General features: G+C 58.2%; 1 protein-coding gene across 1 annotated transcript in view; it reads left to right on the forward strand.

Annotated features, from left to right (window-relative positions):
- The first annotated feature begins 1,698 nt into the window (after positions 1-1,698).
- Positions 1,699-6,962, forward strand: part of KCNJ12 (potassium inwardly rectifying channel subfamily J member 12) — a 36,217-nt gene continuing 30,953 nt past the window's right edge. Inside the window, exon 1 of the mRNA XM_027800361.2 lies at positions 1,699-2,619. The gene's annotated coding sequence lies outside the window, so the exon portion shown is untranslated. The remainder of the gene's footprint in view (positions 2,620-6,962) is intronic.

Below are 6,962 nucleotides of genomic sequence, written 5' to 3' on the forward strand. Positions count from 1 at the left end.
AGCAACACCCTGCTCCAGCAGCTTGAAACTGCTGCTGGCAGCCCTGGCAGAGCACCACGCCAGGGAGCAGCGGGCGAATGGGGACGAGGGCTGGGGACCCCACAGTTGCTCCCTGCATCCCAGGCGGTGCCTCCCTGCCCAGCCCTGGCCCACAGCCAGCTGCTCGCCCCAGCCCTGCAGCCAATTTCCAGGCTGCCCAGCACGTTAATTATATTTATTACTTGAGGGAGTGGAGGGCTGGCACCGCTGGCTGGACACCGGGGCAGGGGGGATTAGGCAAGCTTTCCACAAGCGATGGATGTGGTGGGGTGGCAGGAGAGGAGCAAGCCAGGGTGTGAGGGGCTGCCTGACAAGCAGAAAGGAGCAGTGTTTTGGGGTCAGGACGCTGATGGTCACCCGTCAGTCCCCTGGGTGGTTGTGCTTGTCATCACCGCGCCCAGCATGCAAGCTGGTGTCCCCTCCAATCCGCAAAACCCAAATCCCCGCTGTTAGCTGAGCATCCATTGGGGTTTAGATATACCATGGCCAGAACGAGGCCCTGCAGTGCTTCTCATCTGGGGATTTCAGAGTGTTGGTTAAAATTCAGTATTTGTGGAGCTGGTGCAGTGGGGTGAGATGGGGCAAGCTGTCGTGGAGAGGGGAGAGGAGGTAGCGCTGCCAGCATCGCCCTGAGATGGGACGATGGAGTTCAGGAGTGTTTGGGTGCAGCGAGGGCAAGCACAGTGCTCCATCACTGTGCCGGGGGGAGGATGGGAGCTGGGGACAAGAAGAGTCACTGCTCTGGGATGCTGCTGAAGGGAAGAGGAGAAGGAGGGTTTGCTGGTCCCGAACCCAGAGACAAGGAGCAAAGAGAAGGCTGGGAAGGAGCGGGAGGCAATGCAAAAGGGAGATGAGGCAGGTGGGAAGACAGCCTCTTGGTGTGCTGGGGGGTTTTATGGTTTTTACGTGACCTGCCAGCCGTGTGACAGCCAAGCTGAGCAGTGTCGAGTGCGGCTGTTGAGGCTGGAGGTCTCCCGGCTGTATTTCTTTTTTTGAACAAAGCCCGCGAATCTCCAAAAAAGGAGCAGGCAGCAGCCCTGGGATCTCGCAGGCAACCGAGTGTGGAGGAAGTCTAGCAAAAATTACAGATGGTGGCTGGTTTGCATCTCCCTCTGGCTGGCAGCCAGCTGGGGTTGTGAGCCCACTGCAGCATCCCCCTGCCACCCATTCCCCTTCGCAGGGGGGAAAGGCTGCCTGAGCAGGGTTTCGCTTTGACCCTCTCCAAAAAGGCCTGGCTGTTATAAGGACAGAGTGACCTGGAGACACCCAAAGACTCCCAAACGGCTTAAAATAATGCTCAGCACCAAGAAATAAACTTGGACTCCAGTCAATCTTGCTAAAAAAAAAAATTAAAAAATCCCCGCCTGCAATAAAAAGAAGTGGCTTCAGTTCCTTAGCCCTCCCTCTGCCCCCGGCTCCTCTCGACACACATCGCAGCCCCCTGCCCCTTAACCCAGCCGAAAGAGGAGCGAAGCCTCCGGGGACACGGTACCCGCCATCGATTTTTTCATGGAAGGCGCCCAGAAAGGCCAGCGATGGTCTGCGGGGCTGCAACCCCCCGGCCGCAGCAGCCGGCGTGGGGGAGCTGAGATGGATCCGTCGGGAAAGGGTTGTTTGCTTCATCGCGGCTGGGGCTGTTGGAGCCAGGGCCGGGCTAGAAAAAGCAAGCGGAAGCCATCAAGGTAGAGGAGAGGAAGAAGAAGGGCCGAAGGGACTCGGGCGAAGCAGCCATTAGGAAAGTGCTGATGCAGAGGTTCACTTGTGTCTACGGGCAGAGTTGGAGTAGTTGCTGTTCGCGGACAAAGGCGGTAGGAGGGAGTGGAGCTTTGTAGAAGCTGGAGCCTGTCTCACTGGGTGTCTGTGTTTCATTCCCTGTCAAAAGGCTGGAAGCTGGGGGAAAAAAGCAGGGAAGCGGCGAGCTGCAGCGCTCGCTCAGGATCAGATAGCAAGGAAACCAATAGCGGAGAGAAAAAAAAAAAAAAAAAGAGAGGAAAAAAAAAAAAAGAAAACCAACCCACATCAACCAACCAACCCACCCACCCTCCACGCTGAGGCTGAACCAGGCAGGTCCCTGCCAACTCCACAGCACACAGCGAGCAGGGAAGAAGTCCACCCTCCCTGGGCAGGAGCGGAGTTGAGCCCGAAGGATATTTGATGACACTTTGGCGACGATGGGTCCCCCAGCATCTTCCAGAGCCCATTTGAGGGTGAAGGCTCTGAAAGCGCAGAGGGAGTTTGAAGCTAAATTCACCTGAGTCTGGATCTCTTGGTCGCTGGGATTTATCTTTTTTTTTTCTTTCTCCAGGGGGTGTCAGGGGGAAACCAAACCAAGAAAAAAACGTGGTGTTTTTTATTTTTAATCTCCCTCTTTTTCTTTTTTTTTAAATTTTTTTTTTTTTTCTTTTGGAAGAAGATATTTTTTTTTCCTGTGGTTGGAATGGAGGGATTGGGTCTGTGCCTAAGAAGCAGCAGCCAAACGTCGGTCCTGGGAGAAACCCAAGTGGATGTGGGGTCCCCCACCAGCTAACTCTCCAGGACCCGCAGCCCCACGGCCGGGGGGGGGGCTGGATGCAGTGAGAGGTAAGTGACGGCTCGGGCGCCTGCCTGCCAGAGAGCCGGGGCGACGGCTCCTCCGCTCCTCCAGCTCTGTCTTAATCCCAAGTCAGAGGCGAAAACAGCAGTCTCATAGTGAGTCAATCACTTCCACCTATTGCAGTCCTAATGGAGAAATAAGATGAAGTTTTGCAGCAGCAGCAGCCTCGCAGGTGAAGTTCCCCCCCCCTCGCCCCCCTGAAATGCCAGGTTGGGGGGGGGGGGTTTTGCAAAGCTGGCCGCCATCCCCATGCCATGGGCCCCCTCCCTCCCCCACCAGCGGCAAGGGCTTGCTGCTGCCTTTTGGGGAGCACTGGTGCTTCGCTGGGCTCCCCCTCCCCTCTGCTCGCTTCCCCCGGCCAGCTCGCTTTCTCAACCAAAACTTTTGCACACCGGCTGGTTTTGGAAATGCCCGTGCGGGGTTATGCCCCCGTGCATGTGCACACATGCGGATGCACGCGTGTGTGCGATGCACACTCGTGTGACCCTCTTATTGCCGCCTGCCTGGCCCTGCCTGCCTGTGCCAGGGGCACGCCGGGGGTGAGCCCCAAAGCTCTGTGTGTGTGTGGGGGGTGCTTCGAAGGCAAACTGCAAAGCGCAGGGAAAAAAGCAAAGCAAGCCGACAACGACAGCAGCAGCAGCAGCATAATTGCATCACTGTAATAGTATCAGCACTGAGCACGAGCCAGGCTAGTAAAATTGTCCAGAAAATGAGCTGTACTAAAGTGCCTCCAGTTAGCAGCACCTGCACGCCTTCTCTGGGTGCTCAAGGCTATTTGTATTTTTAGAAGTCTCTCTTTAATTATAGAGCAAAGAGTGTTAGAGGGAAAATGGTGTGTATTTAGCAGCATTCGTTCCTGGACAGTTTTGCAGGGACCATGAGCACAAAATCGCCGAACAAGGGGGTTTTCTGCCCCCTGCACTTGTGATTTTGAACCACCTGTTTTGCAGTGGTGTCGGTAAATGAGGGCTGGGTTTTTTCTTTCCTGTTCTTAGAAAGCGTGGTGATGACTTCCCTTGCGTGCGAAAAGGGTGGGAAGCAGTCCCGCTGCCTTCCCATGGCCCTCTCTGCACCCCAAATGGACCCCAGTCTCATAAAGGCTGGGAGACCTCCCTGCCCCCAGCCCGGGGGTGACACCACCGGGGACAGGGGACTCGTGTGCCGGTGCTGGGTCTCCTGCAGGCACCAAAGAGCTGGGGATGTTTCACAGCTTGCTGCAAAAAAAACCCCAAACCCCTGCGACAACTCATTTTGCTTCTGTAAAGCTCCTTCCCCTTGTCCCCTTCTCCGCAAAAACTTTCCGGGGCCTTTTGTTCTGAACAGCAGGTGAAATTCCCTTTGTATGAACACAAAGCAACGAACCACCAGAAAATAATGAAAACAAGACTAAAAAAAGAAATAAAAAATAAATTCCTTGCCTGCTCCTTTCAGGCCTGGAATAACAGCAAGCGTTCCCATCCGTGCCGGATAGGCTTAATAAAGCGTCAGCTTTGCTGGGGAAGGCACCTTAAGGGCCACTTCATTTCTCGCCTCTGATCTATGACACGCTTCAAAATCCTGTATTGCCTCTGCTGCTCTTTACCCGAAAGAGCTCCTTCACCTGGGAAGTCCAGGTGGATTTTTTCTGAGCCCTGAAACGGCCCAGGGGGTCATGGTGAGTGCCCTGGGAGCAGCCAGCGGTGTTCCCTGGTGGCACGGCACGGTGCCGTGGTGCTGCGCGATGCCGATGCTCCAGCCATGGCCGCAGCCTGCCGGGGGGTTCTCCCCCTCTCCCCACCTGCCAGCCAGGGCTGCAGGGGTGGCAGCACAGGGCGAACCTCTCCCCGCTGCGGGCGAACTTTGGAGGAGCTGCCAGGGGAGCTGCACGGCCAGTGCCGGCCCGGCATTTTCTCCCCCGTCGGTGCCAGGTTTTAGGGTGTAAATGTGCTTGAGGGGCACGGGAGCCTCACCCAGCCACAGTGCAGGTAGGAAAGAGGATGGCTGGCAGCTCTGAGGATGCTGTCACTAGAAAGAGAGGGAGTGCCGTCACTGGAGGGGATGCTGGAGGGACAGATCCATCCCTCTCCCCAGTTGCCGCTCGGGTGCGTGGCACGGAGCGGGCACCTTATGTAAGCAGCAATGGCAGCACCGTGCCCCGCTGTGCCGTGCCATCCTGCTCCGCCACTGCCAGGCCCTGTGTGGCCTCAGCCACCTCCCTTAGCCCCTGTTTTCAGGGTCCCCTGTGGGTGCGGGTGCTGCCGTGTCACCGCAGCGGGGAGTGCAATCCCCTGTGCTGGCCGGGAAGGCCGGGGTGGGGAACGGCTCTGAGCCCAGGGCTTCGTCCGTGGTTTCTGCAGAGTTCATGGTTGTACCTTACCCAGCACTGGCTCCGGGGTCCCCAGCCCTGGGGAGGTGGCACCTGTGCTCAAGTCCCTTTCTAGGCTCTTCTGTGCCCCTTGGCTAAGGTCCAGCCTGGCTTGGGTTTGACAGCACAGGGCAAGGGATCAGAAGGGAGAAACCAGCCCAGCTTGCACCCGTTCCTTGTGCTGCTGGCTCGCTGCTGGAACTGGGAATTGTCCTCCGAGCATGGGCACACTGGCTGGCAAAGGACCTGTGTCCCTGTCCCAGATCGTGAGCCTGTCCCTTCATCCCAGCTGCAGACCCCCATGGGTCCCGGTGCCCAGCTGTCCAGCTGCCCTGCTCCCAGTATTCCCGAAATGGAGGGAAGGAGAGGAAAATGGAGCATTAAGGGGCTCAGAGAGCCCCTGTGCCCCCAGGACTGGAGCACGGCAGGTGCCTTGCTGCCCCCGGCCCCACTCCAGCTTCTGAGTTGGAGTGGGGCGGAGAAAGGGAGGACTGGGGTGGCAAGTCGCGGGGGGGGGGGGGGTGTCTTGGTGCTGGTCCCCACAGCTCTGGGTGACTGCAGGCCTGTCACCTTACTGGGACATGCCCCTCTTTCACTGTTCCTGGCTTGTTCCTGCCTTGTTCCTGGCTTGTTCCCTTGTTCTAGCTCAGTCTTTCAGTCCCACCTCGATTGTTTGATCCCGGTTCCCAGATCACTCCCTGGTTCCCAGCTTGCAGTGAGGCAGGACTGCCGGTGGGCGATGGTTTTTTTCAAAGCTCTTTCAGATTCCCCCGTTGGACTTTCGAAGCATCTGGTATCACTATCTCAGCGTCATTATGAATTAATTAACATTAATTCCCTGTTCTGTTGTCTCCTATTGCCAGGAGCCTTAGCCTGGGCTTTTTTTCCCCACCCCACCCCCAAAGAGAAATAGCCAGATCCGGACTATGCCTGGCAGAAAGCCAGAGAGAAGCCACGTGGTTGGGGGACCATGGGCTCCCCATCCCTGTCCCCATCCCGCACCGTGGCAGGGGATGCTGCCAGGCCCCTGCCAGTCCCTCAGCCAGGGTAGGGCTTGGTCCTGGGGAAGCCGCGGTGCTGCCAGCTCTGCCTGCCTGCTCCTGCTGCCAGCACAGGGCACAGGTCCCTCGCGGATGGGTGATGCCGGCTGCACCATCTCTCATCTCCCCTTCCCCGCAGGGCTGCGGGGCTGGCAATGCTGGGGCTGTCCCTCTGGAGAAGGATCTCCCCTTTAGCTCTGGGAAGTCCTGATCCTGGCTCCCCAGCCTGTGCTGGAGGCACCAGGGATGCTAAAGCCAAGGATGCAGTTCCCAGGGATGCTGACCCCAAGAAAGCTGTCCCCAGGGATGCTAATACCAAGGATGCTGTCCCCAGGGATGCTAATACCAAGGATGCTGACCCAGGAAGGCTGTCTCCAGGACATGCTGACCCCAGGAAGGCTGTCCCCAGGCATGCTGACCCTCTAGAGATGCGGGGATGGGGATCTAGACATAGCAGGCTGGGAGAGAGTCCAGGATCCTTTGTCCCGGCTGCATTCATCCTGCTCTGAGAGTCACCCCACAGGAGGCACAACCCAGGAGTCACAACCTGACCACCCTGCTTCGTTTCTGAGCTCTCACCTGCATGGGTGAGCCCTGGTAAAGTTGTGGCTGGGAGCTCCAGAAGGACTCAGTGGGATGTGCAGCACCCACTGCCTCCCAGCCCCGTCCCACCCCATCACCCGCCCCACTCCCTGCCCCACAGCAACACAACCCTCCTACACACGTATGTCCCCCCCCTGCTGCCCCCCTGCCACCACCATGTGCCCCATGGTAGGGCCACAGCAACCCCCAGGGCCACCCCAAGCCCCCTTGCACCCTTTGCAGTGTGGGCTGAGTTGGTGGGGGTCCCCCGCCTGCTCCGTGAGCCCCAGGGCTGAGGTGGGGTTGGGGTGGCAGCCCCCGGGGGGGCTGGGGGATAACCCTGGTGTCCTACATCCCTGGAGCC

The sequence above is a fragment of the Falco cherrug genome, chromosome 4 (assembly GCF_023634085.1).
Source record: "Falco cherrug isolate bFalChe1 chromosome 4, bFalChe1.pri, whole genome shotgun sequence".
In the NCBI taxonomy this organism is placed as follows: domain Eukaryota; kingdom Metazoa; phylum Chordata; class Aves; order Falconiformes; family Falconidae; genus Falco; species Falco cherrug.